General features: G+C 43.3%; 1 pseudogene; it reads right to left on the reverse strand.

Moving 5' to 3' along the window:
* Window positions 1-1,854: 1,854 nt before the first annotated feature.
* On the reverse strand, window positions 1,855-2,026 carry LOC145355672 (U2 spliceosomal RNA; annotated as a pseudogene).
* Window positions 2,027-12,777: the final 10,751 nt, after the last annotated feature.

The following is a 12,777-nucleotide window of genomic DNA, read 5'->3' on the forward strand; positions in this document are numbered from 1 at the left end:
TGGTCACAAATTGTATTGAAGTGTATTGGGCCAAGAGGTTTGTGAGAATGTATCTACATTCACAGGATTCCTACACAGACTAATTTGAAACTAATATCTTGGAATATGCCTTCTATATCTACCACTAATAGCTTTTTAATAGCAGCTCATTCGAAGAAAGGATTCAGTAATTAAAACTTAAAACTGTTAATCTTAGTAAGCTCCTAGGAAGCATCAATGTTAAATTTGAGTGGAATAATTACTTATCTGGAGTTTGCTGGTGCAATGTATCTTTATTGAGGCAGATGTTGGTTACTTCTTGTTGGCCCTATTGACTGGTTTGTTTGTTTAATACTCACATGCTCTTGGCAAACAAGTGCTCACTCCTATCCATGGTCAGCTCAGAAGGATTATGAACCATCTGGAAGAGATGTTTGCAGTGTAAGAGGTTAATGTCAGCCAAATAACAATCTACGATTACATTCCTAGGATAACAGAGAAATCTTCAAGCAAAAGTCAAATCACTGTGGATACTGGAATCTGAAGGAAATGCTGGAAAATCTCAGTAAGTCTGACAGTATCTGTGGAGAGATATTAGAGCTAGCAGGTGGGAATCTCCGGCCATTCATGCCAGCAAGATTCTCCAGTCCCAAATGGAAATTTGGTTGACTGTCAGAGTCTCTGTCCTTGCTGGCAATCCCAAAACACCAGTTTAAAGTCCAAACAGGTTTATTTGTAGCAAAAGCCACAAGCTTTCGGGACAACCGGTTGTCCCGAAAGAACATAAGAACATAAGAAATAGGAGTAGGAGTAGGCCATCTAGCCCTTCGAGCCTGCCCCGCCATTCAATAAGATCATGGCTGATCTGTCGTGGCTCAGTTCCACATTCCCACCCTCTCCCCATAACCCTTAATCCCCTCTCTTATCAAAAACCCATCAACCCTCTTCTTAAAAATATTTAGCGAGGCAGCCTCCACCACTTCAACAGGCAGAGAATTTCAGAGATTCACCACCCTTTGAGTGAAGAAGTTCCTCCTCAACTCCGTTCTAAACCGCCCCCCCTTTATCTTGAGGCTGTGCCCCCTAGTCCTGCTGTCCTTTCTGAGCGGGAAGAGTCTCTCCACCTCTATCCTATCCATCCCATTCATCATCTTACACGTTTCAATGAGATCTCCCCTCATTCTTCTAAACTCTAACGAGTACATGCCTAGTTTATTCAGCCTCTCCTCATAGCTCAACCCCCTCAACTCCGGCATCAGCCTAGTAAACCTCCTCTGCACTCCCTCCAAGGCCAAAATATCCTTGCGTAAGTACGGCGCCCAAAACTGCACACAGTACTCCAGCTGCGGCCTCACCAATGCCCTACACAGCCGCAGCAAGACCTCCCTACTTTTATATTCAATCCCCCTCGCAATGAAGGCCAGCATCCCATTCGCCTTCCTGACCACCTGCTGCACCTGCAAGCTGGGTTTTTGCGACTCATGCACAAGGACCCCGAGGTCCCTCTGCACCGCCGCCTGCTGCAGTTTTTCTCCACGTAAGTAATAATCCTTCCTACCATTATTCCTACCAAAGTGGACCACCTCGCACTTGCCAACATTCTTTCCCCCAATCTTGGTGTCATCAGCAAATTTCGACACCATATACTCGGTTCCCTCCTCCAGATCATCTATATAAATGGTAAGTAGCTGAGGCTCCAGCACCGACCCCTGGGGCACTCCACTAGCTTGCGGCTTTTTTTTTGTTTACTTTATTCCAATCCAATCAAGTCAAATTAAAGCCAATTCAGGGTCCCAACAAGTTGGGACATTCCCGATCCAAGCTGACAAGACAGGGCTCTCACCTCCCATCTTGGACTTGATCTACATGATCCAAGCTGATTGGAGTAGGTGTAACTCCTCCTCCAAGGCATTTGCATCTTAGCCAAAAGGCCGAGAAGCCACTTTAAAAAATTGCTTCAAATGAAGCTGAAATGTAACCTCATGACTTCAATCAAGTGCAGCACGTCCATACTACACTTGATCTTAGCCAAAAGGCCAGAAATGATCCCGGAGAGTATAATCTTTTGCTACAAATAAACCTGTTTGGACTTTAAACTGGTGTTGTGGGATTTCTTTCGGTTTTACCCCAGTCCAACGCCTGCATCTCCACATCTTGCTGGCAATGGCAGCAGGGTGTGAATGGTTGAAGAATTCTGGCCAACATTTTGAGTCTGGATAATTCTTTGTCATTGTTAAAGACAACTGGAAATTGGATAAGATTTATCCTGACGTCAGAGGGTGTGAAGCAGTCGGGGCTGGATAGCGGGTCAGCGGTTTGTGGAGATGGGAGAGTTTGACAAAGATGTCATGGACAAAAGACAAAGGGAGTGTAAATGGTGGTGATCATGGCTAAGAAGGGTGCTGATAGCAGCCATGAAGAGGCCAGAATGTGTTAATGGCAGATCAAAGATAAGCAGCGTAACAAAGGACAACCAGGACAAGTAACAGATGACCCTAGTGGGAGGGGAGAGAGGGGAAATGGTGGTGAGGGGAAAAAGATGGGAAGCAGGATAAAAAAGGGGGATGGAAAAATGAATTAATGGAAAAGTAAGAAGGGTATTTATTAGTCACAAGGAAGGCTTACATTAACACTGCAATGAAGTTACTGTGGAATTCCCCTAGTCACCTACACTCTGGCACCTGTTTGGGTACACTGAGGGAGAATTTAGCGTGGCCAATGCACCTAACCAGCATGTCTTTCAGAACATGGGAGGAAACCAGGAGGAAACCCATGCAGGCACAGGGAGAACATGCATAATCCACACAAACAGTGATCTAAGCTGAGAATTGAACCCAGGTCCCTGGCGCAGTGAGGCAGCAGTGCTAACCACTGTGCCACCGTGCAGCCAGAAGTAATGAAGATAAATGGATAGGAATCAAAATGGGGTGAAGGTGGAGGGGAGAGTTCACAGTCTGAAGTTGTTGAACTCAATGTTGAGTCCAGAAGGCTGTAAAGTGCCTAATTGGGAGATAGGTGCTGTTCTCCACTTTGCATTGGGCTCCACTGAAACATTGCAACAGGCCACGGACAGACATGTAGACAAGAAAGCAGGAAGGTGTGTTGAAATGGCAAGTGAGAGGATGGTCTGAGTGAAGCTTGCCTGATGGTATTATTCTGCAAAGTAGTCACCCAATCTGCTTTGGTCTCTTCAATATAAAGTAGACCACACTGGGAGCCCCAAATGCAATAGACCACATTAAAGGAGGTGCATGTGAAGCACTGTTTCACCTGAAAAGAGCGCTTATGCCCTTGGATGGTGAACAGGGAGGAGGTAAAGGGGCAGGTGTTGCATCTTTTGCAATTACATGCGAAGGTACTTCGGTGGTGGGTGAGGTGTGGGATGGGGACCAAGATGTCCCAGAGGAAACAGCCCCTGGAGAATTCTGACAGGGGGCATGAGTGGAAGATGTGTTTGGTGGTGGCATCGTGCTGGAGATGGTAGAAATGGTAGAGGCTGATCCTTTGAATGCGGAGGCTGGTGAGGACAAGGCGGGGGGGGCCATCTTGGTTCTGGGATGGAGGAACCCTAAAGAAACCACATGTAGAAACCGAACCCAATGTTCCGTGGCCCATCTAGGCTATAGTACTTAAAAATTGGGTTGATTTTGCAGAGAGATAGGACAATGGCTGAGGGATGAACAATCTGCATGGTGCACCTTCCATTTTTGTTCTACGTACAAGAGATTCAAAATTACCCATCACTCACTTGCCTAATTCATCTGCCTCATCCAGATCCAAACAGATTCTGTTGCATGAGAACAATAGCAGCCTCTTTCTCTACCCAGCCTCTTTTGGACTGACATTCCAGCTCTCATGAATTTTAGCAAACATCTATTACTGAAAGTGCGAGCTCCCCTTCAAAGACCTGTCCTGAGATAACAGCTGAATAGTATGGATATACATTCAATTTAAAAGGAATATATTCGACTGTTCTCTAAAAATTCTTTTAGGAAATCAATAACTCTAATGTACTTTCTCACAATAACATAATGATGATTGCTAGCAATTCTGCTTGAAAACTATAGTTGATGACACAAAAAAGTGGCAACATTCTGCTCTCCAAAATTGTGGACATAAATAGCTATAATTATATTAGAATCCTTTCAGTTAATATGCTGCAAGTGACCTGTGGCACTACTTTGGTAGGGCAGGTGAGTCATCGCTCAGATTGTTAAAGACTGTATGTTAAGTAAAGCCTAATGAGAGCCCTCTATTTTGTTGTTTGAACCGATACCTCAGCGCAAGCCGAAGGATGCTTTAGCTGCTGATTTCAATGCTTTCAATTCTTTGTGAAAGTGTTTTTGAGATCGTGCAAATGTCTGGCACAGCGCCAGAGTCCTGGCTTGGGTCACTGTCTGCACAGAGTCTGCACATTCTCCCCATGTCTGCGTGGGTTTACCCAGGGTGCTCCAGTTTCCTCCCACTGTCCGAAAGCTGTGCTGGTTAGGTGCTAAATTCTCCCTCAGTGTACCCAAACAGGCACGGGAGTGTTATGCAGTGTTAATGTAAGCGTACTTGTGACAATAATAAATAAACTTAAAATTTTTATATTTATTTATTATTTTTATTGCACGACTGTTAGATGTTGCTGTTGAGGATATGCAAGAAGGAAAAGCAGAAGTACAGACATAACTGAAACCTGGTGGATCAAGTTCTATTGTGAACTTGCTTTTTGAAGATTAGTTTATGGAATGTGGATATGGCTAGACCAGCATTTATTGCCCTGATTTCTTAACTCAACAGCAACTTAATTAATTTCAAAATCAATTTCTTTTCATTCTTCCTTTGCTCTTCTAGTGATACAGGAATTAGAAAGACTGTAAAGGATTCAACGGGTCAGAGAAAGTAATTATTCTGGTGGGAGAATTAAGGACAAGGGGACATTAGGGGTACTTTCGCAGCCACTTCATTGCAGTGTGAATGTAAGCCTATTTGGAGCTGAATCAGGAAGTACTGATTATTGAAAGGATAGAGGGAAACCTGGGAGCTCTTTCTCAAGAGGCTGCAGATGCTCCAGTGACATGGATCTTTTAAGGCTGAGGTCAGTGTATTTCTGTTAAGGTAATCAAATCAATGAGCAACTAATTGGAGTTGACATAGTGAGAAGTCTCACTATGGGCATGGTGGCACAGCGGTTAGCACAGCTGCCTCAATGATCTGGGTTCAATTCCCGGCTTGAGTCACTGTCTGTGTGGAGTTTGCACACTCTCCCCGTGTCTGCGTGGGCTTCCTCCAGGTGCTCCGGTTTCCTCCCAACAGTCTGAAAGATGTGCTGGTTCGGTTAAATTGACCTGAACAGGCACCAGAGTGTGGCAACTAAGGGAATTTCACAGTAACTTCACTGCAGTGTTAATGTGACTAATAAATAAACTTAACCTGTGGTGAGACTTCTTACTGTGCCCATCCCAATCCGACGCTGGCATTTCCACAAGTGGAGTTGAGACACAGTTGAATCAATATCTAATTGAGCAGAAGAAAAGGCTCAACCGGGTTTGAGAATTCTGAGAATGTCATGGTATTATTCCAAGATCGTCTATAATCCACGCACCTTGTTACCAATTTACCAATATTTCATTGTTTACATTCCAAAGCCTCATGATGTTGAAACCCTAACAACGTTCCACCTCAATTTTCCCCAGTGAAAATTACCCAATATTATGGAACTTTTCCCACAAGCATGGCTGCGTCTTTTCTGTTGGTTGCCATTCCATCTCATACCCCATGTCTGCTCCAATGCTGTAGTGAAGCCCACACAAACTGGAGGAGCAGCATCTCATCTTCTGACTAGGCACATTACATCCCTCAGGACTCAACACTGGAAAGGGTGCAGAGCAGATTTATCAGGATGTTGCCTAGGCTGGAGAGTTATGAAGAGAAATTGGATAGACTGGGATTGTTTTCCTTGGGGCAGAGGAGGCTGAGGAGGTGTGACATGACTGAGATGTATAAAATTATGAGGGACATAGATGTACAGGAATAACTTTGCCCATTTGTCGAGGGATCAATAACCAGGAGGCATAGATTTAAGATTAGAGGCAGGAGGTTTAGAGGGGATGTGTGGAAAATCTTTTTTCACCCGGACAGTGCAGGAGTCTGCAATTCACTACCTGAAAGGATAATGGATGCACAGACCCTCATAACATTTAAGTATTTAAATGTATACCTGTGATGCCAAGACATTCAATGAACTGGGCTGGAAAACTAGCATTGTTAGGTGGTTGTTTTTGACAAGCATAGATGCAATAGGGTGAAGGGCTTTTTCTGTGCTGTAGATCTCTATGACTATTACATTGAGTTCAACAACTTTAGACTGTGACCTTTTCCTCCCGTCTTAAACCCCTTTTTAAATATCCCAAATTATTTTTGTCCCAATGTAAAAACCCTCCCTTCTCCTCCCCCACTGGGCCATCTGTCATTTGTGTTTAAGTTTTGCTTTCACCCAGCACCGATCTTTATTCTCCCAGAAAACATGCTGACATCTTTGTTGCAATCTCATTTGGCTCCCACCAATCACTAACTTTCTATTCTGTTCCATTAACCCCCTCCCATACGTTACAACATCCAAAACATTGCTCCCTCTCTTTAGCTCTGAAGAAGAGCCAAATGGACTTGAAATGTTAACTCTGCTTTCTCCCCCTACAGATGCTGTCTGACCTGTTGAGTTTTTCTAACATTTTCTGTTTCAGATTCCAGCATCTGCAGTGCTTTGCTTTTATTATTATGATGAGGTTTTATCCCTTGGTGCAATCATTCCTCACAGTTAACACTCCAATGTCTCCAATAGTCTTGTATATTGTTCATTATTACAATGCATATTATAATATGATCTTACTGGTGTCCCTGTAACAGTGCACTGATGCATTGTTAGACCATAGAACAGCCTTTATTTCAGCCTGAAGAAGTGAAATAATATTGAATAGAATCCCTACAGTACAGAAGGAGGCCATTTGGCCCGTTGAGTCTGTACCGACTACAATCTCATCCAGGCTTTATTCCCACAAAACCATTCATTTACCCTAGCTAATCCCACTGACACTAAGGGGCAATTTAGCATGACCAATTAACCTAACCCACACACCTTTGCAGTATGGAAAGAAGCAGGAGCACCCGGAGGAAACCCACGCAGACATGAGGAGAATGTGCAAACTCCACACAGACAGTGACCCAAGGCTGGATGGAGGCATATATTATGGATTTAGTTCCTTCAGGACTGGTTTGCTATCAGACAATGTAAGTCAGTGAATTGAAACCTAATTTGAAAAATTATAAATGTGTTATAATTAGTTTTCTATTTGACAAATTTTCAGTTTGGTTATTAATTTTTGTTTTACATCAGTAGTTCTGATGCTGACCAATGATTGCTTCTCAAATTAGGCATACATTAAAAGCAAAGATCTCAGCCAATGTGGTTCATCCTTCCTCAGTCTTCATCTAATCAGTTAAGCCAACAAGCATTTCTCTTTTAACTAACTTTTTTTCATTAGAGAGAAGAAGGTTACGAGGTGACCTGATTGAGGCATACAAGATGATCAGAGGGTTAGATAGGGTGGACAGTGAGAGCCTTTTTCCTCGGATGGTGATGGCTAACACAAGGGGACATAGCTTTAATTTAAGGGGTGATAATTATAGGACGGATGTCAGTTCTTTACTCAGAGGGTAGTAAGGGCGTGGAATGCCCTGCCTGCAGCAGTTGTGGACTCGCCAACTTTAAGGGCGTTCAAATGGCCAGTGGATAGGCATATGGATAACATTGGAATAGTTTAGGTTAGAGGGTCATTAGATTGGTTCCACTGGTCGGCGCAACATCGAGGGCCGAAGGGCCTGTATTGCGCTGTAATGTTCTATGTTCTAATGTTATACCCCCAACTTCAATGGCCACTTGAAGGAATGCCTCATTGGTCTCAACCAAACATTGATGGGATTAATAATCAACATAATAGATCATATATGGACAAATAACATCAATGAAAATACTCAAACATTGGATGCGATCTCATCATGCCTTGCCTCTGCTGCAAGCGAGGATGGAGAATTTGGCGCCCAGCCAAACCAGAAAATCCCACCGGCGTGACCTGCCGGAAGATTCCGCCCACAGTTTCATTTGCAGTATTGCTCTCAAGCCAGTGTCACATTACTGTCACCTCCCATCATGTGTTTTCCAACTCGTCATTAGACAGAATTTTCCTTTAGGAAAAGAATTTACGTTTCACCACCTCAGTACCTTCCAGAGCAATTAGGTCCATGTGATGTGACTGAAGTGTAGTCGCTATTGAATTTGTATGAAAAGCAATAGCCAATGGATACACAGCAAGATCCCAAAAACAGCCCCACTTTTTAAAAAAAACAAATTATCTGTTCACTAAAGTGTTGATTAACGGATCAATATTGACCAGGACAACAGGGAGAATGCCCCTCCCTTTCTTCAAAATGAGCCTGGGATCTTCTCCTTTCACCTGAAAGCGGACAGTTCAGCACAGCATTTGAGAGACAGCGCTCCCGCCAGTGCAGCAGTTCCTCAGTACACCACCGGAGCTCGAGCCTATACTGGGCCCAAGTTTCTGAAATGTGACCTGAATCCTCAACCTTCTAACTCAGGTAAGGAGGGCTACCATCCCTGGACTGATGCACGGTGGCACAGCAGTTACTGTTATTCCTGGCTCAGATCACTGTCTGTGTGGATTCTGCACATTCTCCCCGCGTCTGTGCAAATTTTCACGGTAACTCCATTGCAGTGTTAATGTAAGCCTACATGTGACACTGCACTATGCGCACTGTGAGGGCGGCACGGTAGCACAGTGGTTAGCACTACTGCTTCACAGCTCCAGGGACTTGGGTTCGATTCCCAGCTTGGGTCTCTGTCTGTCTGGAGTTTGCACATTCTCCTTGTGTCTGTGTTGGTTTCCTCCGGGTGCTCCGGTTTCCTCCCCCAAAGATGTGCGGGTTAGGTTGATTGGCCATGCTAAGAAATTGCCCCTTAATGTCCAGGGATGTGTAGGTTAGAGGGATTAGTGGGTATAATATGTAGGGATATGGGGGTAGGGCCTGGGTGGGATTGTGGTCGGTGCAGACTCGATGGGCTGAAGGGCCTCTTTCTGCACTGTAGGGATTCTATGATTCTATGATAAATAAAAGCTGAAAGACTGGAATGAACAGTTATTGTGGCGACACTCTGAATTGCTTGCAGTGCGGTCCTCAAAGAGTTAAAGAACAGAGACAATGGGAAACATGTCAATGAATCAATCCCCGTCTGCAAAGGGTTCAGACATCAGTGCAACTCAGTGAGATTACATTTCAGAACAAATGTTGAAGCTGTGTCCAGTTTGGGAATCTATATGATACCATACTTCAAACATTGTAATTTATTGCCTAGTCACTTAGCATAGAAAGAAGTAGAAGATTTCAATCCACAGCAGGATGACTTTCAATGATTATGGTATCAGTTCCTCATAGTTCAAGAAATAACGGGGCAACTATCATTCCAGAAAGGACAATAGGACTGATTCTTCCGATTCAATCACTTCAACTGTCTTAGATGAAATTCTGTTGAAAGCATTGTATTAAATATTTATGAGACCATCTATTAATGCTGCACATGAAATAGAAATGGAGGTTAATAGAGGAATACATTTATTTAGTATGTTTTCCTTTCAAACCCACTGGAGATTTCAATTTCAGTAAAACTAATCTGGCTGATTTTCTGGTCTCTAGGATCGGTGAACCTGGAGTGAAATGGATGTTTGGAAGTTCTAAAAATAGGTATGACCTCATTTGAATAGATAAGTGCAAAACACTGCGGATGTTGTATTATAATAAAAAGGTCTCCGGTGATGTTACTGAAATTAATGTAAACACGGTCTCCCAATTTTTGGGATCAGACACATGTTCCGCGCACTTTTAAAAAGGCAGCAACTCAAATGGGCTCATTGTAGAAAGCGGACTTGAACTTTAGGCTTGGCCAGTTTTTATTTTACATACTTTGATGTAACCAAAATGAATTAACAAGCTGAAATAATTATGAGGTACCTGCCCACCAACAACCATCTCTCAGGGACGTATGGGCAGAAGTTAAACAAAGTGCATGTGCCGGCTGGGATTCCCAAACCTCATCCGAGGCTGGGATTTTCCTGTCCCACTGCTGTGAATGGAGATTTGGTTGAGCGCCACATTCTCCATTCTCGCTGGCAGCGGTAACGGAGAACGTGAGACTGGAGAATTTTGGCCCTCCAGTTGCATCTGTTGCAGGGCTTCTTTTATGCTTTGCCTATTAATGTAGTTATAACTACCGTTCCCCTCAAGTAGCCAGACAAAGTTACAGAGTGGTTCAAAATGATTTATTGAAGATTATAGGTTCCTGACTTAAGTTGTTAGGGCCAATCAAAGTACAGAATTCAGAAATACAGAAGCAGTTACAGTTTCAACTTTGATTATAAGTAATTGGCATTGACAAATCAAGGTTTGGCGTTATCTCTATCCACCCACAATTATTGATTAAGGTTACATCATTCATAAGGTACAGATATTAAAACCAATCACAGTCACCTTAATTATAATATCCAGTCAGCATGAGAATTTAATTGTAGCAGTAGGTTTTTGTTCCAATTATCTTCGGACATCCCAGCTGTGTCCTGAATATTAGAAGACAAATCAATCCTCCCACTCCAAATGTCTGGTTTAATGGCTTCTCCCTGACTAAGACATCTTCTTTTCTTTCTGTCTAGCTGAAAGGTCTGTATCTCAGACAGTTGTCCACTGTCTGGCGATAGCAGCTTACTATCCTGATATGCATATCGCTTCTGTTAAACTGTGTGCAGGTTTTTTTTGTGGTTTAACCTTTTCACTGGACACTTTTAATAGTATAGCTACGATTCTCCTCTATATTTATTAGCACAGCAATTATTCCCCCTCATCATCAAGTGCCTCTCAGAGATTAATTGGAATTTGTAAGATCCACTTTTAAAAACAGACATGGAGACAAGTAACCACATGTGGCAAAAACATGTATGTCTTTTAAAACAAGCTGCAGTAAGAAGTCACACAACACCAGGTTAAAGTCCAACAGGTTTACTTGGAATCATGAGCTTTTGGGGCACTTCTCCTTCATCAGTGCTCCTTCATCAGTCAATGCATAGTGCAAGACCCTGCGCATCCCTAAAGAGGTTTGGTTTCAAAGGAACATAGAGCAAAGGACAAAGAAAAGTACAGCACAGGAACAGATCCTTCGGCCATCCAAACCCGTGTCCAACCGAACTAAAATAAACCTTCTGTCCTTACTCGAACTTTACTCCTCTATTCCCTCCCTATTCATGTATCTTTTTGTTTTGAAACCTTGCGAAGGAGGCAAAAGTAGATCTGATAAATTCCAATGATGTCTTGTCCTTTTCTTTTTGTTTCCACTTTCAGCTAAAACTTAGAGAGGACTTTGTGCTGCGATTCACTTTAGATTGTGGGCAACTGTTGTTAACCTTCTGCTATTTGGAAACTCTAAGAGTCGCTTTGCTCCCCCCCCTCCACCATCCCCCCCATATTGCATCTTTATTGAGTGAGTCATGCAGAGAGAGGATGAGCCGGCAGCAAGCTGAGGCATCATTACTGGGCCTTGATTTATGATGCATCTTTTTGTGGTGGAATTTAACTCGGAGAGATCAACACTCGGAGGCAGCTGTTTTAGTATTTTCATTATTGTGAATACACTGGCGTCTATGACTATGGGTGGGACGGTTTAACTCACCAGCCTGCATAATACAAGTTTACGTCACAATTAGATGAAAATACTTTGGCACTGTGATTACAGAAATATGATGCCCTGAAAAGCTCTAATTTCACCAAGTAAACAACGGTGATTAGATATAATTTTCACCTTTCTCGGCCGCTTATCTACAGACGCAACTAGGTGAATAATAAATCTGTAATATGATGTCCAGAGGGCAGCATAGAAATGAATTTGTGTTCAATTTCAAAGCGCGATGCACTGAAACAGCTGGGGATCCCCAAAGGTTTATTAAGATTGTCTTGTGGTTAACTAAAATCATAGCAAAACAAAAAGAGGCAGATTGGTCCAGCAATCTGTACTGGCGCTTTCCAAGACATGGGCGGCCATTTTTAACCCTACTCTCCTGCGTGCTCTAGTATGGTGGCACAGTGGTTAGCACTACTGCCTCACAGAGTTGGAGACCTGGGTTCAATTCCAGCCCTGGGTGACTGACTGCCTGTGCATAGATTGCATGTTCTCCTCGTGTCAGCATGGGTTTCCTCCAGGTGCTCCGATTTCCTGCCACCCTCCACGTTGGACGGATTGGCCTTGCTAAATTGACCTGATTAGTCAATTTTTCCATCCTGCTCACCGTGGGAATCGTAGCTGGTGGAACAGAAAACTTGGTGGACCGTGCAAAATTCCTTTGTCCTTGGACAGTAACTTACAGCCTTGGGGTGAGTGCAGCTGGACAATCCTGCCCAAGACGTGTAAGTTATATGGTTTAGCCACTCAAAAGTGTAGGGTTAAGGGGGTAAGGCAGGGTAGAGGGCCTGGCTGTTATTCTGTCAGGGAGTTGGTGCAGACTCAGTGGGCTGAATGGCCTCTTCTGCACTGAAGGGATTCTATGAGGGTTCTGTGAACCTTTTCAGTTGATACATGGTAATGTTCTCTTCTGTGGTTTTCCACTAGGGCTTATTCACAAAGGGTGCCCAATGAGTGCAATCGATTGTTACATTCACGTAAAAAGATTTTCCTCAAATGAATTCATAGGTGCATGGAGATTA

Source organism: Carcharhinus amblyrhynchos, chromosome 19 (genome assembly GCF_965287045.1).
Source record: "Carcharhinus amblyrhynchos chromosome 19, sCarAmb.v2.hapA, whole genome shotgun sequence".
Lineage (NCBI taxonomy): Eukaryota > Metazoa > Chordata > Chondrichthyes > Carcharhiniformes > Carcharhinidae > Carcharhinus > Carcharhinus amblyrhynchos.